At 48.2% G+C, this 26,317-nt stretch overlaps 1 long non-coding RNA gene across 1 annotated transcript in view; it reads right to left on the minus strand.

The window, feature by feature from the left end:
- Positions 1-1,527: 1,527 nt before the first annotated feature.
- LOC140653901 (uncharacterized) overlaps positions 1,528-26,317 on the minus strand; it is a 44,419-nt gene continuing 19,629 nt past the window's right edge. Inside the window, exons 8-12 of the long non-coding RNA XR_012043270.1 lie at positions 25,972-26,214; positions 24,536-24,773; positions 6,827-7,043; positions 5,991-6,105; positions 1,528-4,955 (exon numbers count right to left, since the gene is read on the minus strand). This is a non-coding gene — a long non-coding RNA (uncharacterized lncRNA). The remainder of the gene's footprint in view (positions 4,956-5,990; positions 6,106-6,826; positions 7,044-24,535; positions 24,774-25,971; positions 26,215-26,317) is intronic.

Consider the following 26,317-nt stretch of genomic DNA (forward strand, 5'->3'; position numbering starts at 1 on the left):
TTGCAAAGACAAAGGAAAGCTCCTCTGTCAACAGGTCGGGGAGCTCAGGTAGCACGAGCGAATTGAGGGCAAGAAGTCAAAGTGGTTTCACAAACCATCAGACCATGCTTAAATCCCATCCAGCCCAAGAGGCCGGGGCAGTGCAAGGGATAAAGGGAACACCGAGGAGTGGGCTGAACGGCTGGGGCTGTAAGTCCACCAATTAGTGCTATTAAAGGAAGATAATTAGATCTGCTCCATGGAAACTCCAGAGGACGCAGAATGCAATTTCCATTTGGGCTTATTTTAATAAAAGTTAGAAATGCCAGGAGATGCCAAAATTGCATTGTTGGCAATATTAGCAGGGCCCTTGATGTGCGGTAGAGCAGCTACGGGACAGCAGGAGGGGACCGCAGCCCTCCGGGATGCAGGCAACCATCTGCTTGGTTCGTGCCCAAGGGATGGAAGTTGAAAATTTTGGAAGTGAACACTTCCAGATAAAGAAATCCCATCTCCTTTAGAGCCTCTGCTTATCTGGCAACTTTTATTTTTAGGAATTACTCTGCGCAGGGGCAGATGCCGTGGAGATGCTTAGCGGTGATGTGCTCTGAGCTGAGAGCAGGGCTGGGAGCAGCCCTTCCCAGGGCACGGAGTTTGGAGATGCAAGGAAGGCAGGAGGCATCCCGGTGTCCTCTCAGAGAGCACAAAGAAAATAACTCCTGGGGAGGAAATGGGACTTCTCACCTAGACCCTTAATCTCAGTGCCATCAGGGCAGGAAAATACTTATCCCTGTTTCACTCAGGAGGAAATGGTGTCTCGGGGAAGTCAAGTCTAAGATTTCTGAAGTCAGCCTGTGGTTTGGGATGCCACAGCCCAGCCTGGGCCCTCCCTAGCCATTGGCAATCGAGGACCATGGCAGGGACCAGCCAGTGTTTGAATGGAACATGGCATATCTGCACAGGCATTTGCAACCTTTCGAGAGTTAATGAGAAAAGAGAGTAAGGAGTCATCATGCAGCCACTGTGTGAGAAGGTCCCAAGTCTCCTCATTTCTAATCTTCTAAACTAATTTCCTGCGATTCAGAGATCTGAAAAATAAGCTGTGTTCAAGCAAATCCATTTTGCCACTGAAAACTTCCCCATAAGCAAAACTTCCACTGGAAATAAAGGCAGTCTCCATCTTTCTTTGAATTTTTAAGTCAAAAAATAGGACTCTGGCTTAGAAAGATTTTGCTGAAACTATAACTTTGCCTGCAGGTAGACACTACATGTGGGAAAGAGGAATTTCAAAGAGAAACTGGAAAGCTGAAAACAGCTGACCCTGGCTGATGTTGGTATCAGTCATGTGCTGTTCTCACCCCCAGCAGCTGTCTCTCCCTGTGCCTGCGGAGCAGGGAGTAAGGGTTTAACTTCAACAAGACCCGTTTGGAGGAAATTTAGATATTGTCCATTAGGTAAATATTGTCAGATGTGCAATAATGAACACCATTAAATAGCTTTAATAGGTGCACTTAATCAAAATATACATCACATATACTCTAGGTGTATCTCTAGCGAGCAGGAAAAAGAAGTGAAATCTCATGTTTGTGTTATTTCATGATACAAGGTACAAAATAATATTCTGCCCAGCTACTTCTTCCTTCTAACACAAATTGTCAGGGCACATATATTCAGATGTATAAAATTTGACGAGATGCTACATTTTTCTCTTACAGTTAAGGATATTTATTTTGATAATGTCTGGCAATATAAGACCTGTAACATTAATAAACAGTCATCCCTTTCAAATACATTTTATACCTACTGTACATTTTTATTTTGAGATAATAAATCACATGCGTAAACCTTATTAATCATTTAAACAGCCCCTTAAAACACTGCTGAAAAGATTTTCCAACTCAAACACCTTTTAAGACGCAATGACATCATGTCTGTCGGGACATTGTTATGCAGTGAAGATTGCGAGACATTTTCCCCCCATAAAGTTGCTGTAATGAAGTTTGTCATTGCAGTCATTAAATTCATGTTTTCTCCTCTTACCTTCTTCCTTACTCTGGAGCTACCCATCATCAGGGAAAAAGAGAAAACACGCCACAGTGAAACATTTGGGGGTCTAATCATGAAGTCTGCCACAAAGCAAAATACCCACTGATTTCAACAAGAGTTATCTACCAGTCTGTCTTATATTAACTCCTGGGGTACTTGGCTTCTCCTGGGCAGGCAGAACAAGCATGGAGAGAAAGAAGAAGAAGAGACTCCAATTCTACCTGGAAATGGAGAAAAACTAAGCAAATGCTGTTGTTTCATGGAACTGAACATGCCAGGAGGAACTGGTCCTCACTGGAAGTCTTCACTTGTGCATCTCCTGACCTACAGGAAGATGCTGGCTCAGCTGACAGGTTCAGCAGAGGCTTTGCCTGCTGAACTAGTCCAAAGTTATGTTTGACTAAGCTAAAAGAGAGAGCAGAAGATGCAGGTGATGAGTTTTTATCAGTTGGAGGCTGCAGATGTTTGGGTGGTAGCAGCTTCTAAGTGACCTGAAAGCCATGCTAAATATGATATTTGGAGTCTCTTCCTCCTATTCCGGGAGCTGAGCTCTGTGCTGCTTTGAACAGCCCCAGATGGGTTCCGCACACCCCATGCCAGCAGCACCACATGAGCACGCCCCAGCCCTCGTGGCAGCTGTGGAGCCTGCCCTTTGGTGGTCTGCAAAACCAAAACCTCAGGCATGTCATCGGTGCCTGTGACTCAGACCTGCTGTGTGCTTGGTTCCTCATCCTGTCCCAGAGGAAGAGAAGCACACGTGAGAATGAGTCTGTTGGGTTTGGCTGCTTCCAGAAATGCCTCTCCTGGCAGATGGTCCCTGCTGGGGAGGACAGTGCTGCAGAGTGTCGTGTCCTGCAAGCAGGGACAGGAGTCTGGCAGTGCAATGAGGAGAGCTCCTTGCAGAGTAGTTTCAGCCGCAATGTCTCAAAGCTCAAGGCTAGAAGAGCCTCCTGCATGCACACACAGACAGCCAGCTGAATTCAAACCTGTCGGTCTGTAGAAGACAGCTCCACGCAGCGCAGGGTTGTACGTGCTGCTAGCTGGTCCCAGCAGAGACCGGAGCGGAACTTGTCTGACCCCCCAGCTTCCCAACTGCCCTCCCAAATTAGCATATACAAAAAAGCCTAAGACAAGCTCTGGTCTAGCCCAGCTGCAAGGCCTGTAACAGGTTTCCTTCTCAAAAGATATCCCAGTCAACTTTAAGCCAATTACCAGGGATACAAACACACCTGCCTGATGCTAATCAGAAGCCATCTCAGATGGCCTGAGCCTCTGCCACAGAGCCCAGGGCCCGGCGGAGGGCTGCACCCCTGCTCCAGCCCAGCGCCGGCCGCACGAGGGGTGATCCTGGCTGTCTGCCTCTGGGGACGGCAGCACCTCCTGCACAGTAACCTGCATTCCTGGCTGTCTTCCTTCTCGCCCAAAAAAGTAGGCAGAGCGCATACCCATCACTAACTGAACAATTAAGCTATTAAGTAACTCAGTTAATAAATTCAGATTTTGCCCTAATACATTTCTAATGACCTTGTCTAATAAATTCAAAGCAATCTGGGAAGAATGCTTGTTGCCATATTTTAAAGGCAAAAGTGATTTATGTTTGCTGAGAGGGCAAAGACAGCTGCCTGTGATTTATTACTATCAGTCACTGTATCTTTCATCTCTTTAATTATTTGCTCTACAGGCAGCTTCAAAAATGCTCTTGAAGGCTGAATGGTGGGCGTTTTTCAAGTTCAGATACTACTTAGGTCTGAACTGTGTTTTTGCCTTCCTATCTGTGGCTTCAAATACTAATCATGGAAGCTGCAATTTAGTTTGTTTAGGTTGGACTTAATGCAACAAATGATTTTGCATGCTTGGTACCCCTACCAGAGCCAAATGCCTGAAACCTCTAAGATTTTTGTCCATTGGTGATATTTTCCTGTGGGAAAGCCAGCAATAACTACAAGCCTCCATAGAGCTGACTGGATTTATAATAAGATTTAACTTTTGTTGTCAGACTATAGGCAGGAGTTTTGGGAGCAAGTCTGAAGGCTGCTCGGGCTTTATTGGGTGAAAAGACCAACTTTTCCATCCTTTCAAGAGAAGGGAGCTCACCTGGAGTTGACCATGCAGCCAAAGGGGAAGATGAACTCACTGTTGGAAAGCCTGAGGCCAGGACAGGAGAAGCACGATTACATGAGGAAATTAATCTGGTTTCCAGAGGGAGAAAGGTGGAAATCACCACTTGAAAGCCCCCCTTCTGCCCAGGGACATGGCAGGATTTCCAGAGGAGTCGTGCAGAGTTTGGCTCTCACGTCCCAGAAACACGGGAGAGCTGAGTTCATCTGTCACTCACGTCCTTCAGAAAGCCCAGCCTAAAGCAGCGGGGGAATGCCAGTATTTATATCCTCACTCTCTTATATACCCCAGGACTTCCTAAGATTTGAGAAAACCAGATTTAATCTTTGCCCAGCTTCCAGTCCCCAGCCAAGGCTCAAACTGTGGGAATTTTTTCCACCAAGACTGTCTTCCAGCTATTTCCAGGTAGTCCTCAAAACGGGCCTGGCTGGGATTCAGACAGGAAAAAACATTTCTACAAGATTTCCTGTCTGGCTTTACAAGCCCAAGAGGTCTGGAGAATACCGAGGAATCATCCAAAACCTCAATAAGTGCCTGCCTGACTCACAGACAGGCTGGACATCGGGGATGTAGGACGACACGCGGCTTGGTCCTCGCAGAGGACCCAGAACTGCCTGTCCTGAGATGGCTTCGGCTCCTGTCGGAGGCACAGGGGAAGGAGCAGCTCCAGCCCAGCCGGGGCCGTGTGGCCTGGAAAAGGGTTTGTTTTCCAGAGCTCCCCGTGGGCAGTGTCGCAAGGGCAGGCTTGCACACGCTGCCTTACGTGACACAGTCCCAGCCTCCGGCGTCTCGCTTGGTTCAAGTGCTCTGTGCTAAACAAAACTCTCGGTAAGAAACAAGGAGCTTCCAACGGGTTTCTTCTTCCCCAAATCCCCCCGGTCCTCACTCCGCTCAAGCATGCATCTTCTCAAATAACATGCCCCATTTTGAGTCTCTACAGCCAGAGGAAACTCTTAGCGGCATTTTTTGGGGTCAGTTTTTCATGACTGAGACCTAGTCATGCAAATAAAGATTTATTTTTTTCTGACCAAAACAACATTAAGGAGAAAATTCTTTCCCATGACTAAAGCTGGGCGGGAATTTTTCAACAGAACGTCAAAGCAGAAAGTTTGAGGGAAAGGGTCAGTTTGGTACGATTTTACATGTAATATTTTTTTGTTTTTAAAATGGGAAAATGCACACTTCTGGTATTTAATGATTGTCATGCAAATAAAGTATCACTGTCTTTACCAAGACAAGGGTCCTTGCCAATTCTCACTGCTAGCTAGAACCAGTGCTAGCACCAATTGGGATTGTATTTGACAGCATCGTCTGGCTTATGTGCTAGTTTTCATCATGAATGAGGCTAGGTGCCTAATAATCACAATTATTCAAAGCCAGTCAAAGTTCAGCTGTCCTGTACCAAACACCGCAAAGCTCTGGGGGTATTTAAAAAAGATTGAACATCATCACCCAGCCAAGGGCCGAGATGCACTAACGCCAGGACCTTGGTTTTATCTTTGATTTGAAAGGCAGTAAGAAATAACCAGGGCCACAGCATCCCTTCAGAGGAGTGTGTTAAGGACTGTGTTCAACAGCCTAGCTTCTGTCCTCACAGGTCCCCCACCTAAAGCGGTGGGAATGCAGACTGAGGGGCTCGTTCTTCTGAGCTGCAGTAAAGGGTGAGGACCCGCACCAGGCAATAAGGGGCAATGCCTTGCCTCAACGTCGGAGACCACTACTCCATTCATTCCCATTATTTCAGGGGCTATTAAAAGCAATAATGTGATATTTAAACAAGCTACCACCAACAAAGCTTTGAACAATTTGGCAGTCAAGCTTAGAATAGCACAGAATATTGCTCTTACCATTTTCTGCAATGATGTTATGGCCAGAGAAGCTTGCGGAGGGAGCCCAAGCTGCTGCACTGCAGGAAACTGTAATCCTTCCGAAAGCGGTCCCAAAGCCCAGCTATCCATCTGACTGTCCAAATAAAATGCAGCAACAATGGAAACAGAATTCATTAAACCAAAACAGACATGATTTTATCCTTGTTGGCCTAACCTTGGTTCCTTCTGCATTGAAACCTTCCATTTGTGGGCCTGGACATTAACAGATGAGTTATTAACTAGCCGTGGCTAATTATAGATAGCTGCATCACCTTTTTAAAAGGGAGGCATTGTCAAGGCCAGCTAGGGCCAAAGTTGAGGTCTTGTAAAGTTAATCTCATTGTAAAAATGACTCAATAGAAAATATTTTTTTTTTCCCTTCAACTTCCACCAAAAATCAATTTTATGGGAATTTGAACACTTTCCTAAAGTGTTTGCAAAACAACCAGCAAAGCAGGGCAGAGGTAAAACAGGTTAGTCTTTCTTCGTTGTCTGAGCTGGCACTGAACAGCGTGTATCGGTGAGAAGGAAATCATTAAGCCTTTAAACTTTCTTTCATTTAGATGATATACAATATTGTTAATGAACACACAGTTACAGACATTTGCTTTCCCCAGCTGTATGATTTTTTACTTAGTACCACACTTTTAATCTTCCCACAGACTTAAAGAATTGTTATCCCTGAAAGGAAGCGAGACCTCCCTCACTAATGAAGATTTAGTTTGCTAATGCGTTTTGATGAGGCAGGAACGCAGCGTGGAGGAATTAAAGGAATAATAAAATAAACATTTCTACCCACAGAAAGAGGAACCTACCCTCGCAAAGCACCCTGGCTGGTTCGTGGGTGGGTGTCCTGCCTCAGGGCCACACCAGAGCCTGGGGTCCTCCCAAAAATTCTCAGCGGCGAGGGCAGAGCAGGGTTTGAATGGCATGAATGAAGGGAGAGGGCTAAGCTCTGGGGTGGTGGAAGCCTGAGCTGGCCCCTGAGCCTGCGCTGATTTAGTTGTGAGAGTCCAGACCTCTCCAGAAAACCTGCAAATGAAGACATGTGTGACATTAACTAAGGCTTTCTAATTAGATGGAGAAAACAAATCTGCTCCACCCCAGGCAGCTGCAGCTCCAGCCAGCATGTTACTTATTAGCTCAAATTATTATTATTATAAAAAACACTTGACTTTCTTGTTCAAAAAGTAAAAAGGGATTAGTGGGGTCTCTCAGACGGCTCTCCTCAGACTAACCTCCAACATCTCAGACAAAGGCTCAACCAGAACAGAGGCTTTCTCAGTCCAAGGACAAAACAGACCCCAAACGGCTGCAATAGAAAGTCAAAGGCAATACTTGACACGGCACTCAACTCTTGTTTGCTGACTTTTCCTAATGCATACAATAAAATTCAGCCCAAATATGTCACTGCGGCCAATTACCCAGGGCAACAGCCGGACCCCAGAGCTGGTAAATCAATGGAGGCGCAAGGGAAAGCTGCTTTCCCCAAACCTGAAGTGGGTGGAAGATCATAAAGGCGAGAAGCACACCAGGAAGGATTAGGGGCTGCAGAACAAAACATGCCGGGAGGGCTCCGAGTGAGCGGGTCCCCTCTGCCCACCACCGCTCCCAGCTTGGGCTTTACCCAAGTCTGCACAAACCTGTCCCTGTGGAGGCTGCACCCCAGCTCGCTCCCACCAGGAGTATGGGGAAAAGGGGGACAACTCATCGACCAAACGAGGATGCCAGGAGACCCGCGTAGGAAGCCTGAGCTTCAGCAGCAAGGGGACGGGGCTGGCTAGGACGTCAAAGCCTGCTTTCCCCAGAGCAGCAAAGCTCTGGACCACATGGGAGAGAGCAACCAGGGCTGGTGTTGGCAATTTGATTAAAAATTATTTGATTGGCAAATCCAAGCTGCCTGGGACTTGGTAGATAATGAGCCACAGCTTTGGTGTGAAGAGCTCTTTAACCTTAAAGTATTTCCCTGTTAAGCAAATTGCACCACACGCACCTCCATCTCTGCCAACTCTGCTCACAGACTGAAGCTCTTCCCAGTTTTGCAGGCTGAAATGCTGGAATAAATGGAATTCAACAATTTGTATGGGAATGCTTGATTTGTCTGAACAGCAGTTGGCGTTTTTAATCACCTAGGCCTGCCACATGTGGCTGGGTGCTTTGCAAACACAGTCCTGGGGGTAGCAACACCCCTCTGGATACAGCCCAAGTTTGGAAAATGGCTGAGCCTTTGCCATGATGGTTTCATCACCCGTTCTTCAGTCCTTACGGGGAAAAGCTTTGCCTCCCAAAGAGCCCGCAATGGACTGCAGTAGTTTGCGTCGAAAGGATTTTGAGAAGCGTGATGTTCTGCCACTCCCCTTCTGGGTTTTGCGGCAGTCTGTGGTGTGTAATGGTCCAGAGAAAATCAATTGGACACTGCATTTGAGAGATAAGGGTTGGGATTTTATTCTGAATAACCTGGTGACCCCAATCAATCTCTGTCCCCAAACCTTCTGAAAGTTTGATACTCCAGTCTGCAATTAAGCCTCCACAACCAAGAACTGCAGCAGATGTTCCAGTGAAAACACCTTTATTAACTATTTATTTTTGATGCACATCAGGAGATACCAGCCAATGCATTTAAAGGCAGACAATAGGTTTTGCCTGACTGGTATACAGTCCCATTAAGTTTTAGAGGGTTTTTTCACCTACTTTTTAAGTTTTCAATTTTTTTAAGCTGATAAAACTAAAATAAACTGTGAAATCCCCCAACCTTTCCTCGTGATAGTGACTCTGTGAAAAGAACTTAAGCCAAACTGTTGCAGTGTAAAGAAGAGAGCTTGAAATGTGAAGGGGGTAAGAGACCACTCCATCTCGCTTTCCTGAGAGGGAGCAGGGCCGGGACGATGCTGGGCACAGCTGGGCACTGCCCTGGGTACAGGGCAGCTTCTGTTCCCCACCTGAAGGTCTCTCCGGCCCCACTTCAATCAAGCAAGAAGCTGTACCTGGTAGGAACGGCTGCTGCTCAGGGCAAAGCAGGTGCTAGAGACAAAGACAAGTCCAGAGAACAAGTATTGAACACAAAGGTTAATTATTCTTCAGATAAATACATTTCTGCTGAGTAAAACTTAAGCCTGTTTCCTATTCTGGGATGCCTCTGGGCCAGATGTTCCCACTGGTACACGCTGCTGCTGCTGAAGGTAGTGCACGCCTTCCTCATGTGCTTTAGGGCATGCTTAGCAAGGGACAAGAGAGGAATATGTGCTGTGCTTGTCGGGCAGTGAGAGGGCACCCAAGGAAGATGCACAGGAAAACTCTTTCCCACAGCTGCTGCCTTCAGATATGGCCGGGGCACTCCCTGGTGCAGCAAACCCCCGTGCACATAGGGTCATGCCACCCCACGGGCTGGGGCTTCGGCTCTGCACCATGAAGCAGTGGGACAAGAGCCCTCGAAAGCCTTTCCCATTTGCTGGGCAGCTCAGCCCGGAGTCCCCCTGCACCTCCTGCATACGCAGCAGCCATACGGGTGGCCACACAGCATCCGACCCTGAAGTCCCTGGGGGAGTTTTGCCTGGTGGATATTAACATTGGTGAGTGATGCCCATTTACACACTGAGCACAGCTGGCTCAGCCCAAGCCAATCACCCTCGGGCTGGCCCCGTCCAGGGCTGGGGGAAAAAGGGGCCTTTGGCGGGAAGGTGTTTTTCATCATCCCGAGAGCTGTGTCCGATTGCATTGTCGGAAGCAGCAGGTAGCAGTGAAAGGCAGGGTCACTCCCCCGACCAGCCCCAGCCCCTATTGTGCCGCCTTTCAGTGCGAGCGAAAGGTCAGCCCGCAGCCACGGCTCCCAGCCTTCGCTTTTTTGTTACGATTGTCACAAGGTAAATTAATCAGATTTACGGCATTAAGCCTTGCCGTATCTTGAGCCTTTCAGTCCTTTCTGCCCCCAAAACTTCCCTCATATGAACAGGCTCTTTGTTTATCCTTGCCCATACAATCTTCATTTGGTGATGGGGGAGCAGCAGAGGAACAAAGACTGGAGGAGAGAGCTGCTGCCCGGCAGGTACTCCGTGACAGCAGCGCTCACCGCCCGAAACATTGGCAGCTGCATGGCTTCAAATATTTCTTCCCAGGTAATCAGCTGGGGAAGATCCTGTTTTCAGAGCTGCGGTGCCACTCGCACATCTTTTGGGAAGAACAGCCGCCCCTCCAATAAATAAAGGGCGAGAGGAGTTCCGCAGCGGGGGCAAGCCGCCACCACCGTGAGCACAAAGCACAATTTATGTCCCTCTAACGTACCTACAGCATATGGGACCACTTACACAGTTGTTTGCCTTGGTCAATGGGTCTGCCGAGCCACTGGGGACCTGGGTCTTATTTCACTTTGTGATGGGGATTTGGAAATGACCGGCCCCGCAGCCAGCACGGGGCTCCCCAGCCGTGCTCCCAGCGTGAGCTGGCAGTGGGGCCACGCGGAGGTGACAGGTATCTTTATCCCGCCACCCAGGAGAGCTCCAACGTCCCGCTGGCAGGAATTTGTCTGCAAATTTTCCCCCATTGAAAGGAGCGAGGGGGCCGATATGATTGCTTGATTAAGGGGCAGGCGAGGTGGAGACAGGGGCACTTCAATAGACTGCGCGCTCCGAGGAATTCCTCTCCCTTTGGGAGACTGCGATCCACTTCTCCGCGCTATTTCTCACTCACAGGATCACATCTACCACTGCCAGCTTTGTCAGCGAGTCTCATTTCTCCAGAGCATACAGCTTAAATAAAACTATACTTAATCTATCCATATGGAAAAGCAATCTTTAAAGAAACAGCAATGAAACTAAGAGAGAGTAATAAATGTGATTGCAGTGAAACTAGCAGCCAGAGTGGGAAAGGGTGGGAAACAGTATCAGCGACCTTATCTTCTGCAGGTGCATTTGATTTTGATTTGATTATCCTCAGGGCAACTCATAACCATGAAACATAAAATACATTAATGCATTCGTTTTGAGCAATGGCATGCAGATAAGAGGAAGATTATATGCCACATTTGGATGCTGTGTTTGTATTGACTTTTCTGCTTTAAGTTTTTTAACTTTTACACAAAAAAATGGAAAGCAAGATGATGGTACATAGTGCTTACATTCAAATGACCTCTCCATAATCAGAAAACATTCTGTGTGTATTTAAATTTAAATAAGGGAACCAGAATGACATCCTAAATTCTCGTCATGCATCACTCTTCGCAAAAAGACCTCTTCCCAGAGATGGCTGGCAGGCTGAACCCCTTCTCACCAAAAATAAGCCACGTGGGTGAGTTTGCATATAATCTTTTGGCCTGGTGCTGATACATAACCCAAAGATGCCTGCAACTTTTAGAGCATGAATAGTGTCACGCTGGGTGAAAAATGAGACCTCACGGCGAGCTGAGGTTCCCCCGTGACACAGAGGTGATCTGTGAATAAAGCCAGCAGCATCGCTTCCATCCCCAGTGTGGGGGCTGTTCCCTGCACACCTGCCGACCACGCTCCTCCTCCTGCAACCTCAGCCTGGTGACTCATTAAAACTGGGAGGACTTCAAATATCTGGGTCAGATCTTCCCGAAAGTCAGAGAGGGAAGGTGAGGCTGGCATGAGGCCATACCTCTGCGGAGTGTCTTTTGGGTGGTGGCAATAATTCATCCCCAGATAAGATGCAGTTGAGGGAAATGAATGGATTTTTAATGGAAAATATGGTCCATTTTTGAAGAGGGGACTGAAATTTTTTATCGCTTCCTGTGTCCCACTGGGAAAGCTGCCCAAACTCTCCACCTCCTTTTGCCCATCCAGCACACAAGCTCTACCTGCCTCACAGGGATAAGGTGTTTGCAACAGGTTTTTTGCATTTTCAGATGAAAAAGCCTTAATCAGCGTAACATATTTCCTAAAAGAAGAAGAAAATAGATGTGATTCATGCTTTCAGGCGCTTGTCTACTTAAATGTTTTGCCAGCGTACATCAGCTACAATCATCATGATGATTTCCTCAAGATTAAAAATAAGAAGATGGAAGAACAGGCACTCCTGACTGTGCCTGAATTAAAGAAATGGTGTCATTTTTTTGGCTTTGTTATTATTTTCATTTCCTTCTTCTCTCTCTCCCCTAGAAATTATTAAATCATTAAAATGATTTAAAAAATACCAAAGCAGATGTCTGGCCTGTTTGATCTTGAGCCTGAATAGGGAAGAAAAAGGAGTCAAGGCTCTGATTATGGAAAAAAAAGTAGAAGAGAGAAAAAAAATTGTAACAGGAAAGTCATGAAGGAGAAGATTTGGCTTTGATCTCCGCACCACACCAGCTTTGCCAGGGGTGGGGGGCTCTGCTGAGCAAAGCTGGGCTGCTGTGCGACTGCTTCGTGGGATCACAGGGCCAACACTTTACATCACCTGCTCAAAGGCAAATAAGTCACTCCGAGCGAGATTTCCATCCTTGGGGTATGAGAAAGCAAGCAAAATATGGATTTGATGTGTGTAGAATGAAGGTATACCTCAAATCATGGATGCTATTTTGACTTCTACACAGCTGGCCTCCTTCAGCTGCAGGAGACTGATGAACAGGCTGCCAGCCTTGGCTGGCTCATTCGTTTTAATTCCTAACTTGTATACCCTCCTGTTTGTCCTGCTGCAGGGAAGCCAGGGCTTAGGAAACAGCCATTAGAAATCAGAGCAATGGCAGCAAAGAGCATTAGCAGGCATGCAAAGCTAACCTGCTCACACCGCTCTTGGTAATTTTCAACAGTAAAAGGTACTGTTGGGAACGACAGGGGGTTGTTCCCAGTCAGGCTGGGAACGACAAGGGGTCATCTCCCATGCACTCGCTGCTAACACGGTCTCTAGGTATGTTGGAGAGAGAGAGATTTTGTCTGTTTACATTTTCACCTGGTCTTCATTGCTCCATTTAAATCAGAGTCTCCAAAAGCTGTTTGAGTTGCTTTCTAGCTCGAAGGAAGATGATAAAATCCTAAAGATGGCCTGGGAGCAGGACATATTACTCAAATCCCTCCAGAATTTGGCACTTCTGATAAAAATATGAAGTGGTACCATGGTGTGTTTGGGATTGCAAGATCCCCCCGTACCTCCAACCCCAAAGCACCACCAACACACTCCAGCCCTTTCCTTAGCGAGACAGGCTGACCCTAGCAGAGACACAGGAGGGGAACTATCCCCTGGACCTGTTTTCTGTTTGTCTGAGAAGCAGTTATAATTTTACTGTAGTAAAACTTACTTATCACACCTACTCCTTCCTGGACTATGGGTTTTACCTGCTACTTGCAGACATCTCCCAAGTGGGTCAGGCCCATGGCTGCCCCTCAAATGTTGCAGAAGGAGAAAAAAGTCTCACAAAATGTGGAGCTGAGGAAATCCACCCCACATAGATCCCACCTGCATTACTGGCAGTGACTGACTCAAGCTGTGAGGCGTGTCGCTTCATATGTCTTCAAGGGATGTTTTAGGATTAAGCAGTTTAAAATCTACATGGCTGAAAACAGTGGATTTCTTATTTTTGTCCTGACATCAAGGCAGCTCCAGGGGACAGAGGAGGATGCTGTGATGTCTTGGGCACCAACACCCAACTGAACTTGTTTCTGATAGCAAACCCTCTGTGGGTGGTGACTGTAGAAAGACCTATGGGTGTCTGCATCCATGCAGGACTCCTAGAGAGAAATTCTTCTTTTCAAACATTTGTGCTGAGCCAGTTTCCAGGAGATGATGCTACAGGAGTAATCCTCCAGTGGGATCCACGTTACCCAAACTGTTCTGCCTTTGGGTGTTGAATGCAAACAGCTCCACGCTAGCTGTCCCACCAGCCGTGGCTGCCTCTCTGCATGTTGGAAAACTTGCCCTTAGGAGTTTGAATGGGAGCAGACCCGGCCTGAAAATCTGCCATTTGGACTATACCAGGCGTCTCATTTTCCAACTGGAAAAGTGTTTCACTTTAGCCCTGCTGATGAGAATTAATTGAAGACACATGTTCACAAGACCCAGAGGACATCTGTGTAAGCAGTCAGTGAGAAGATCAAGACTAACTCACACCAAGAAGTCATGTGCTTAACCAGCATCACCTGTACTGCTGACTACAGACATATAGGAGGCAGCCTTGGGTGCCAGGACACCCAGCTTTCATCTTACCCATGCGGGGAACAGCCCTGACCGTCCCCTAGGTATGTTTCCAGCCATCACCTCCGTTGACATGCAGCCACCCCAGAGCAGACAGCGGCACTGGCTGAGCAGCAGAAGCAGCTGCCGAGTGGAGAGGGAGCCCTGTCTAGTGGGATAGGCAAGGGGATGAGCAGAATTCAAAAGCAGGCAGCTAATACAAAAGACGGGCAAAGCACACAATAATGACAGCTAGGCAGAGCTGTATCGGCTGGGAGATGTTTCCAGGCTCGATGTGGGCTGTGGTGAGACTTTCACAGGGATGACACATGGCAGCCAGCTCCCTTTCTGCTGACCCTGTGTCCCAGCCACGTGCCCTGGAGAAGACGGCTGCAGCGGGGAGGGTTCTACAGCCCTGCGTCGGCTGGGGGAGTGCAGGTACCCACTGCGAGGTGGCAGCCACGTGAAGGGGCCCTCCAGAAGGTCAGAGCAGGGACAGATGGGAAATGGTCATCTTTCAGCTTGGAAAGCTTTCCTTTTGGGTGGATCTAGCATAAAGGTGGGGGCTCTCTTCCCCCTTTCCAAAACAAGGCAGCAAACAGAACAAAACTAAAGTAAGAAAACCTCAACCACACCTGGTCAAACAGAACATTTAACTCAATACAAGAGGAAAGGTTTTGTTTCCTTTTCATGCGTTTCACTTTTTTTTTTTTTTTTTAAACAGTAAGCTCATTCATTCATTCAAAAATAGTAAATGCCACATTTCACAGTGGAACAGCAGCTCAAGACAATACAGTGAACTTTCTCAATTCAAAGTACGTTCAAGGCTTTTTTACATTTATTCTCCATCTTTTTTCCTCCCTGATTACCCACTGAATGCGATCCCAGTTCATAAATGGCTTCAGCCGCTGCGAGCTTTGGCCATGCTGCCTTTTCACGGAATCAACGACCAGCTCATGATGTCAGCCAGCATTACTGCTGCCACTGAGAAAAGGTATCTTATATTTCATGAGCATTTCTCACACTGCCTGGGAAGTTTGCCCATTGCCATGCCCAAGGTGAGACCCAATTTTTCAAATCTGAAGGTCCCAAATTGGGCTTTTGAGTAGAGTTTTGGTCAGCTGAAGAGAACAACCTACACCCTACAGGTGCTTCCCATGAGGGCACAGAGCGGGTAGAAAATAGGGAGTTTGCCTCATCAAGGCTCACCAGAGCTCATCTGGAGGCATCCTTGAGCAGTTCAAGGGACCTGTCTACTTTGGGCTAGTTTGCACGTGTAAGTTAAAGCAAGTTAAGTCCAAGTATCAATTTAAATCACGGTTGATCAAAGAACAAAAATGCAAGGCAGCATGACTCCTAGCTAAGAATCTACCCTGCTGTCAAGTGCCCTCCCCAGCACCTCTCCCCGGCACTGTGATCTTTCTGTGGTTGTCACCAGCCGAGAGCCAGAGCGCGGCGGGGATCTTCCACTGACGGCGACTTGAGCACACACTGGTGCTACGAGCACAAACAGGTCTAAAAATGGAGAAGGCTGGGAGGCAGCACTGGGCAGATCCCCCAGCGCTCCCCGCCTCTCGAGCGGTGGGAGCAGCGCTCCTTGCTGCTGAGGGGAACATGTGCTGCACAGACCTGGCTGAAAAACGCGGTGAGAACTCGTCCAAAAACTCGGTGCAGAATGGACTGCTTTAAAACTGAGATTTTAAGGGAATAGCTTCATTGCTTGAAAAGCTTCTAGTCCCAAAACAAGAATTATTGCTCAGTTTTTGTAAAAGAAAGCAGTAAAAGCATTTCTGTGCACAAATCCCAAATGTAGGCTTTATCCAACTATGTTTCCACAGAAAATGCTTCTCACTCTCTTGTCTGTTTTGATGTTGAAAATACCTGGTCTTGCTCACTGACAAAACTGCACCTCACGGACCCCCTCTCACTTCCAAGGAAAACAGCATCGGATACTCAGCCAGGGAGTATCTTAGCACCTCTGCCTCCTGTGGATTTTGCCGCTGGCTTTAAGGGGAGCACGACCCAGCCCAGAGCCCCCAGCATTTGGAACTGCTTTGCTCTGCATCCCGCTCCTCACTTGTCAGGGATTAAGGAAGAGAGGCATTTAAAGCTGTGGGCTGGGGGATGAGCGGGGGCTGTCTCTGGGGCGCAGGCAGGAGCGGCTGCAGGCAGGCCCAGGGAGGCAGCCCGGCTCCGTGGCACAGCGGGCAGACGGCGGTACTGTCCCTGCCAGCTCTGCGGCCCGCAGCACAGCACCAGCCCTCTTCTCCCAGGCGTTTAGCCTCCAGCCTGGTCTCCAGGAGCCTCCTCCGTGTGCAGGAAGCACCTCTGCCCTGGGGCCCGTGGGCAGCCCAGCCCTTACTTTGGAAAGGAAAGCCCTTACTCTGCCCGCTGGCTTAATGCATGAGAGCCTGCATCACATGCTACAAAGCTTCTGCTTGAAGGCCTGTTTAGCACACTTACAGCTTTCTCCTGGTTCTCATAGATGCAAGTGGTGGAAATGCAGTCCAGCCCAAGGCACAGGAGTGTGTTCTTGGGCCAGAGCAGCTGCGAGCGGTCTCCCAATGCACAGATAAGAGCGGTCTCCCAATGCACAGATAAAGCCGGAACCACTTGGACCCCACAGCTGGAGCAAAGCCATAAACAGCTTTGGGAAGACCTGAATATTGAAGTTTGCAGCTGGGCCAGAAGCATCCTGGCAACAGTGTGCTCGTGGCCATGTCCCACGCAGCACCTTTCCTGGGCAGGGTGAAGGGGCGTGGGGCAACACCTCCTCTGAGCTTCGAGGGGTGCGCTGGGTGCATTGCAGCAGCGTGGGAGCTGGTGCTCAGGGCTGCCAGGGCGACGTCTCCCCTCCGCAGCGCTCGCCTCCCTTTGGGACCGGAGAACGAAAACCAGGTCCGACTCCTTCCTCACCTGCTAGCGACCGTTCTGCCGTTCAAGGTGGCATCTGAGCCTGCTTCAGTGCAGAAGCAGAGGCACATGAAAGCTGAGTTATGGAGAGACTCCTGACAGGCTGGCAGCAGTCTCAGTGACTCACTAACTTGTGATTTCCTCTGTGGTGGTTTTCCAGCACAGCTGCTCCCGGCTGCAGCACATGGCGAGCGCTGGCGGAGCGAGCACCGTGTCATTTCTCAGAAGGCCAGGCTATGTGGGCAACCTGTGCATCGCTCATGCAGATCCCCACAACAAACCCCAGTAATTGCCTCGGAGGATAACAGGCCATAAATCTGGGCAGCTGCACATGTGAGGCACGCATGGTCTGGCTCCTGGAATCAAAGCGCGTGTGTTTTTGCTGTTTGCAGTGGCTGAATGTGTTTCTCATTCTGGACTCCCCTTTTCAGAGGAAACTCCCTCCATCCCCCTCACTTCTCTCATCCTCTTTATGAGAGGACCTCAGGCACTCTGGAAACATGGGGAGAGGTTTACACCATTCCTGTGAGATGTCTCGCAACTGCTTCATGCCACTTGACACATGAGGAAGCTGCATACAGAGCAATGGCGTAATTTTCTACACAAAGCTTGCAGGAGATGCTGGAGTAAATTGTAATTCTCTGGCTTCCCAGCCCCATCTTTCTTCTCTAGGTTTGAAATCATAGCATCTTTGTTGTCCACAAATTTGATGACAAAATGCCCAGGCTGCCTGGGTTACAGGTTTATTTGCAAACCTGAAACTTAGCTCTAGGGTCACAGACCTATTTTGAGCAAACTCAAGGCTAAGGTTTGAGTGAATGAAGAAAGAAATCTTTTTCTTCACAACTCCATGGAGGGAAAAAATGAAATTTAAAGAGGCTTTGTCAAACAAAACCTAACCTGGCCGGTCGAGGAACCCCGCACAAAGCGGCATTGTGCTCTGCTTAAGAAATAGCGAGTCCAGTCTGTCAAGACTGTGTCCTGTGCTGCCAACAAGTTCGAGAAAGCTGGACTCAGGTAGCCAAATAACCTGATGACTTCATGTCTGAGAGCTGGGTAAAAAGTATCTTCCTGCCTCCTTTCCCTTCCTGCTTCTTTATGGAAGGGACTCGGCGGGACAGATCAGACTGCAAACACAGCTGGTAGGAGCGAGAGGGAAAACAGTCAGGGGAGCACAGCCAAGCGCAAACCCAGCTAGCAGGACTGATGAGCAGTGAAACTGCTGGCGGGGGGGACCTGCTCACCCACAAGGACAACCAACTACGAACACGGGGAGCAGGAGCAATCAGAAATAAAAGCATGGTTGTTGAGATCAGCAACTGGGAGCAACAAATGCACTGGGATGGCTCTACCCAGTGACAGAGCAGCCCAACACTGTGATACACCGTCGTGCCCCAGGAGCCATCCCCAGGGTGGGCACTCGGATGGTCCCAGCATGCTGCTCCTGGGAGCACGGGCAGAGCAGGGTGAGCAGGGTGCAGGCAGAGGGGAGCTGAGCATGACTGCCTGGGCTGTTGCTCACAGCTGCCAGCGGCCACATGCTCAGGGAATACTGCCTGTGCACACTGGAGGATGCCCCTCTTATTTCTGGAGGACTACTAAGGTTTCCTGACTTGACATGCTATTGCATTTCCCTCTCTCCCCAATATCTAGCAGTGCATGCTGTTGCAGCTCATATATTTCATTTGCTGGCTGAGAGTAGAGAGCACCGTTCACTGAGGACCAAGAAACATGGAGCAGATCTCCAGGTATCTTAGTGGGGGCTTGCATTTAAGTGCCTTAATAAGGAGCCCTAGGAATGGACTCTGTCCCTTGGAAGCAAATCAGTGCCTGTTCCCATTTTACAGTGGAACCAAAGCAGAGCAAACAAAAGCAGCAGCTCAGATCCCAGTGCAGCATCTATGCACATCATCCGTATGGCATCCATACAGTCTCTTACTAGCATCCTGGGAACCTGCAGCATGCAAAGGGCTGCCAGCATCAAGATTTCTCAGTCCAGCCCATTGCAAAGACCCTCAAGCAAAACAAGTGATCTCCCAGAGCTGCATGTTGCATGTGATCTGGTCTCTCTCCCTGCCGTGCTGGTTTCCCGTAACATACCTGAGACTTCAAGCCACGCTTTAAATAAAACAGCTGTTTTGACCACTTACAAGGAGGCAGGGAACCGAGCCACACTTTTCCAGCCATGGAAACCACATGAAAAGCTCTACAAGCAACTTTCCCCAGCATTCCCACTCTCCTTCATACAGGCCAATCCCAAGGATGGCTTGGCCAGAAAGAAGAGATTCGCAGAGCTGCATGTCGTAAATCCAGGGTTTCACTAACATTTGCCAAAGGATTTTCTCTCTTCTAGGAGGCTGCCTGAATCATCCTTGATGTAGGGTTAGGGAACAAAAAAGACCCGGTCTTTATAGTCAACAGTATTTATTTTCTGTTTCTCCCTGATGAATCTGTTAGTTGGATTTCCAAATCCCTCAGAGGAAGATGCCTCCTTTAGTGCATTTGTCTAAATCCCTCCTATCCCTTACTTTTCATTCTTTCTGATATTCTTCCCCTTTTGTTTTCAGCTTTTCTTTTGCATTTTACTGCTGTCAAGCACAGCAGAAATACCGTTTCATTTATAGCTATAATTACGTCTCTGGTGTCCATATGAGACTGTTGATCTAGTTTAATTTGTAGTCTGTGAAAAGTCCCCCTAGAACATAGCAGGATGAAACCTGCAGGTCGTACAGGAACGATTTTAACTGTCTAAACAGCTAAACAGAAAACAAAGCCTTTTCTACCAGATTTTAGAAAAAAAGCTACAGTTTTAACAGGGAATTCCATCTCCATGGACGGATTTATAGGTTGTTTTAAAAATAGTATAGAAAAGTAAGTGCTCCCTGCTTGGTGTTCCCTGGAATTGAAAGCACTCCCACCACAAGCATTTCTCTTACAACTGAGCAAGTATTATGGAACTGAAAATCAAGGGCAACTTGTCTGGTCTGGGACATTCAACAGGACTAAGGTTTGGGGCTGCAGCAAAACCTGCTGAGAAGATCCTGTATCATAGCACAAGTAGGGTGGCTATGCAAGCCAGAGCTGTGCTGCCAAAGTTTCTGGGAACCCCCAGAAATTTTGGGATAAAGAACTGGAAGCATGGGCAGGCCAGAGATGGGCTTTCTGGGCTTGATGGGGTGAGGGCACAAGCCACTTGTGCAGCTGAGCAGAAGCAGGGCTCGAGGAGAGGTATGGGCTTGATCCCTGGGGGTTTGTCCCATGGCCCTGGAGGACCCTGGGATGGTGTTGCAGATGAAATGCTGCCCCGGTTTTAGCCCCTTGGGAGACCTGCCAAAATGAGAGGCCTCCTCAAGCTTCAGCTTGATGGTGCCTTCTGGAAGACATGGGTCTGATTCCATGAGGCAAGAGAAGAAAAACAAACAGGCAAACGAAGAGATTTCCTCCGGGATGAAGCTTTCTCAGAAAGACCTGAAATGATGCTGTGCAGCAAAATATTATACGCTTAGAGAAGACTTTAGCTCATCTGGTGAAAATACTGCGTGTGGGCTTTGGAACGTCCAGCTTAAGAGCTGGCAGGCACTGAGAGGCAGGTGAATACATGGCAGAAGTTTCCCTTCAGCTAGAAAAAACACGACCTCTTCCAGCTCTGACTCAGCCTTGATTACAAGAACGTGCAGATGGTGCCGGGGATCTCGTCACCCCTCCTCCAGCTCGCTCACCCCCACGCACAGGGGGTGGCTGGCAAACTTTTGCTGTGCCCTGGCCCATACCCTGGCTGTTTCCACAGCCATTTGCAACTTTCGTAAAGGACCTGGATGGGCTCACGTAGTCTTGGTGACTTAATTTCATACTGTGCAGGAGGTGGGAAGGCTAGCTTTTGTTCAGGCAGCAGGGCTGGCCAGGGATGCTGGTCACACTGTGAGAACAGCGAGCTGCCGGCTGCTGTGCCCTCCCGAGTACCAGCCACCTCTCCCACATCAGCCTCCTTGCCACCTGTGCAAAAAAAAAATCCACATGTAAAACCATCCTTTGCTGCTTTAACAAGGCTATTACAGAATAGTTTATTTACTTCATTATGCACCACTTGCCTTCTCCCTTGCTTTTGGGCTGCATTAGTAATTTTTCTCCCTGTGAATTAAAAAGATCTCTTTTTCTAGTAGATGCAGTAAAACTGCATTTTGTTCCCGCTCTATTATCTGGGCTTCCCATTTACCATTAAGACTGTTTATCACTTTTAATGGCTGTTCCTTTCTCTCTGCACAACACGACAGATGAGGAGTACTGCCATATCCTGAGCAGTTCTGCAGACCAGCAGAGACTCTCCTCTCAGAGCTGTTCCCAGGCCAGGACTCATCAATAGCTGCCACACTGTGATTGCCGCTCTGTGTCAGCTCATTTACCCCCTCTTGTGTGTTCAGCCCCTTTCCTACAGCACAGCAGTGCCCTTGGTATCTCTACTAATACATCCAGGGCTAAAAACCTTCTTTTTTTGCCCCAAACTGGTGTTACACAAAGGTGATTTCATGTTTGGAGGCAAAACTCATATTCCTCTCCTTGTATTTAAGCTCAGCTGTGAGAAAAGCCTGTAGAAGGTGAATGGGAAAGTGTGACAGCAGTCAGAGTTGCATCCCCTTCAGAAAACCTGGCTCCAGTGTGGTCTCAAGCAGGGCTCAGCCCCCTGCAGTGAGTTGCTCTGCCAGGGCTGGCTTAAAGGATAGACCAAGCAGGCGTCTACCCACCCCCAGGAAAAGCTTGGGCTGCTAAAAAGCAAGCTTGCTGAAGTAAAATATTTATTCTCAATTTCCTGTTAAATTTGGCAGGAACAATGAATTTTTTCTTGTAGTATTTTATTAGGAGATAGGGATTTAATGGGAAAACCCAGCAAAACATAATCTGCCTCCCCTAGCAAACAGACTAAGTCCAGGGCCACGTTTCCCTCTCCCAGCTTTAACAACAACACAGCCCTCGGCTTTACCCTTGGACATTGCAGAGAAACCTCTGATCTGGTGGCTGGAGGCAGGACTTCACAGCCAGCAGGTCGTTACCAACAAGCCCCTCAAAAATACCTTGAGGAATGGCATTTAGGGAAATTAACTGCCTCTGGCAAGAGCAGCCACAGCGCTAAGGTCACCACGTAAGCCGGCTTGCCTGGCGCTGCTCTAGCCTTTGCCAAGCAAGCCAGACTCGCAGCCAAGCTTTCAGACGGCAGCGTAAAAGCAGTCCTGAAACGGCCTCTGGCTTGCAGCAGGCAAAGAGGGCAAAACATGGTGGCTTATTTTCTAGTTGGAAAAAAGCTAGAGTGAAATACCTTTGTGCTGCTTTGACAGAACTGGTAAGTTATTTCTTTCCCCTACTTTCCTTTAAAGCACCGGAATTAAGCTAAAATAGGAATGTGCATCAGTGACCTGAGAGCAACAATAGACATTGCAGACCTCCCCACTTAGGCTTGGTTGTAAACCTAGTGCTTTGTATGAAATATTACAGAGTGATTCATCACAGGGTAATTAGGCTTTAATCCAACTGCAGATTTATCCACTCAATGATTAAACCTGTCCTGGTTGCTAAAGACCTACTAATAACAGAGGCACTGCTGTTTTGTTCTAATTTAGAACATTGAAGTCCCATATCAAGCTATTAACATGAATTGAAGGTTGGTTTATAACATAAGGAAGCAATATAAAACTATCAGCATTCATTTTGCATTGGGCAGCGTGAAAACTGTCGCATTTGCCATGCCACCACCTTGCAGGATAGGTCAGATGAGCACAGGAACTGCGTGCACCCACCAGAACACAGTTCATCTCAGGAAAGCTTTTGATAGCTCCCTGCCTCCTCTTTTCATCCAAGCACATCCCCTTCCCCAAACCTTTCTCCTCAGAGCCTTTTCTCTAGGAGGACAAGATTATTTGCAGTACAAGAGGGCAGTGAGCTAGAGGCTCTGTATCTCCAGAGACACCCATGAGTCAGTCCTAGGCCAGATGCCACCCACGTAGGTTTATCTCCATTTTCTATTTGGAGCCTCTCATTAGAGTCCATCACTTTTCTGTTGCCCTAAGTCTGATCTCAGAGACTCTCTTCTCGCCTCCCTTTCTCTCATCTCTAACACAGAAGCTCCTGGACTGTAGCCAAAGACAGAAAGCTCCCATCCCCAGAAAAGCCTCCCTGCCTCAGAGCACCCCATCCCCATCTCCCTTCCATGGCAGAAAGCCAGGCTGCTCCCCCTGTCAGCTTTTATAGCCAGGACAGCTGTGTAACTCGCCCATCTCAGGCCAGCTCAGCTACCCTGAACGCGACACACCAGTGGGCCTTGTTTTCCAATTGCAGTTCCTCCTCTTGGTTTAAATGTCGCCTTACACATCAGGCACAGCTGAAGGCCAGCAAGGTCTGTGCGTCCTGTGCTTCCCCAGCACCGAGTGAACCAAGAGCACTGCGTGTCTATAAACAGTCACCATGCAGGACCTCACGCTGCTTACACCATGCAAACACTTTTTCTGCACTAATGGAAAGCTTGTTATCGCCTTCCTCGAAAGATCCCACCTTTTAGTTCAGCATGCAGAGGACGAATGCAGTGAACACAGAGCCCTTTTAGCAAGCAGCCGTATGAATACTGTGGATCCTGCAGAAAATTTGGTGAGTGCTGGCAGACGCACAGCACGGGGGGACCAGGATTCACTCGGGACATAAGCGCCCAGCCCTTTGGCAACTCAGGGGCTGCCAAATACAAGCTCCCTCCATTACCAGGAAAGCAGCTGGCTTGCGCACAAGGGAGGAAATTCTGCTACCTGTGAGCTTTCCACTCCCTGCTGGGGAAAGCAGCCAGGGCTTTGCACACAGCAGGCCAGACCATCGCTGGGCTCTCTCCTGAATTTCCAGCTGTCCTGACCTGAGCCAACATAACTCCATTCCTCGGAGCAGCGTGTCTCTGCGGGCAGACTTGCAAGGTCAGGCTGTGCCACCCCTTGCTGGCAGCACTCCTGCCCCTGGGGCCCAGCTCTGGCAAGGAGCGAGGCTGTCTGTGCCCAGGGGTGCTACTGCCCATGGAGTCAGCTCTCATGGACAGGATTTTTTCACCTTGAATTAGTTTGCCCAAAACCGATTGTGAACACAATGGAAAGTTTCATGCTGTGCAAAAAGCTCCTTCCCATAAAGCAAACATCTACAGGTGGAAAGTTTTCATCCAGCCTAATGCCAGAACTGGGAAAGCAGGGCTGCACAGCTGCACCAGGAAAGAAAACCCTGCAAATTGGTGTGCCCTCGATGTGGGGGAGAGGAGGAGACAGTTATATGGGAAGCAAACAAGTGTGGTGGACAGAGATCACCCTGCAAAAGTCCCATTTACAGTTGTCGCCCAGTACACCCCAGTATGCAGTCCAAAGTGCAGGTCTTGGTCTGTGTAACCTGCACGGGCTGATAACACGCCTCCGTTTGAAAGGACCCTCCCCTTTTCCACTCCATCCATTTTGTGTATTTAATGGCTTCAAAGACACTTGTGCTAACGGGCTAAATCTTACCTAGTGAACAAGATAACCATCACTGTGCACCAAAGCCTGCAGCAAAGTCAATATTGACAGAGCTGCCCTGGCTGCATCCTGCCTGGCTGGGACTCCCAGGTGTGCAGTGAGGTTCTCCTCCAGGAACCGCTCAGGTAGGGACCAGTGGAGATTAGACCGGAGCTGCAGAGCTGTTGGACAGGAACAGTGACAGCAACATGGGGTTTTGCAGTTTCTCAGACCTGAGCAGTTCTGTCAGCTACCAACATATAGGAAAAGTTGTGCATGTAAATCACTTTCAGGACAATGCATGCATTATTGGTTTTAATAATCAGATGCAAATGGAAAGAGGGATCAAGTAATTATCCCCATGTGACAAAAAAACACACATAAGCCATAGGACACAACAACTCTGCTGATGGAAGCAGCCTGTAGCTTTACTTTCTCTTTCTGCCTCATGCTATTTTTCACTTGTTCCTCTATCACAAACACATGTTCACCTTCCAACTGCTCTGAGGCTTTCTTTGCAAAACTTCCAGGCTGAAAGGCCAGCCCCCAGGGGTGCGGACAGTCCCACTGGAGCTGGTATCAGCCCCCAGCCTGAACATCACACCTGGCTGCGGTTCACCTCTCAGTAGTCACTCAGCACGCTGCTCACAGACCGTGCTTACAGGCTTGTGGTCCTGAAGCACGCTGGAAATACTGCCCCAGGGCCAGATATGAAACAACCAGAGACAGGAGGTCTGGGGTCAAGCCCAGCTCTCCCAGAAGCAGTTGTGTGGTGCAGGGGTCTCATGCACAGTCGGAAGGGAAAGGCAATGTCGGGTGGTTTAAGTGAGGGATCACGCACTGCAAAGAGCAAACTGCCAAAAAAGCAGCTGCTACAAATAGTTTGCAAGCAGCTTCTGCACTGAAACAGCACTTGAGCGGTCCCGAATGATAAATGTTGAAAGGAAAAGTCAGTTCAAAGAGAAACACTGATCCTCCCGCAGGAAAAAAACCCTTGGGGGGAAAGAGATAAAGATCAGAAACAATTAAAGAGCCCCTGTGATTAGGGCTCCTGAATCTGTTTATCAGGAGTGGGATGGGTGCAATGAATACTGCATAGCCAGGAGCACCCAAATTGTTGATGAATCGTGAAGGGCTCTGTCAAAACAGAGCTTGTCTACAAATGGAAATCCTAGTGTCTCTAGCATTACTGGCTGCTCCAAACAGGAAACATTTAGCGTGAATTTCATGGTAAACATCTATCTCCAGCATTTAGTTCTGCCCTTCAGAGTGAAGACAGCAGAAGCGAGTTTCTTCAGCCAGAGCCTCTTCCAAGTCCACCGTGGAGAACAGGATTTGTGATGAGATCTGTTTTTAGGCTGGACTCAATGGTTAACCAGTCAGATTAATAAATGCCAGAAGGAGGAAATAACAGGCAAGTTAAACAAAGGAAAAAAATGTCTCCCCACCTGGCTAGATAGCAAAAGTTTACAAGAATTCTGTGCCTTGTGGATAATTCTCCCCAGCTCTTATTTAACATTGCCTTAGAAGAGGTGATTGCAGTATCTTTCCAGTACAAAGGTGGTGGGGTTTTCCATGTCAGCACGTTCCTGGAGGATCCCAGCCGTTTCCTTCTCTCTCCCCACTTCCTGGTGGAAATGAAAGCTGGGACATGTGCCAGCTGGCAGGAGCTCTTACTTCAGCAGTATTATCTGATGAAGGATGGTGGGTTATAAAACAACATTTATTTTGTTTCATGGCTAAGTATTATATTTTTATCCACTTATTGTTGAAATTTTCAATGTTTTAAAAATT

This window comes from Ciconia boyciana, chromosome 7 (assembly GCF_034638445.1).
Source record: "Ciconia boyciana chromosome 7, ASM3463844v1, whole genome shotgun sequence".
NCBI classification, from domain to species: Eukaryota; Metazoa; Chordata; class Aves; order Ciconiiformes; family Ciconiidae; genus Ciconia; species Ciconia boyciana.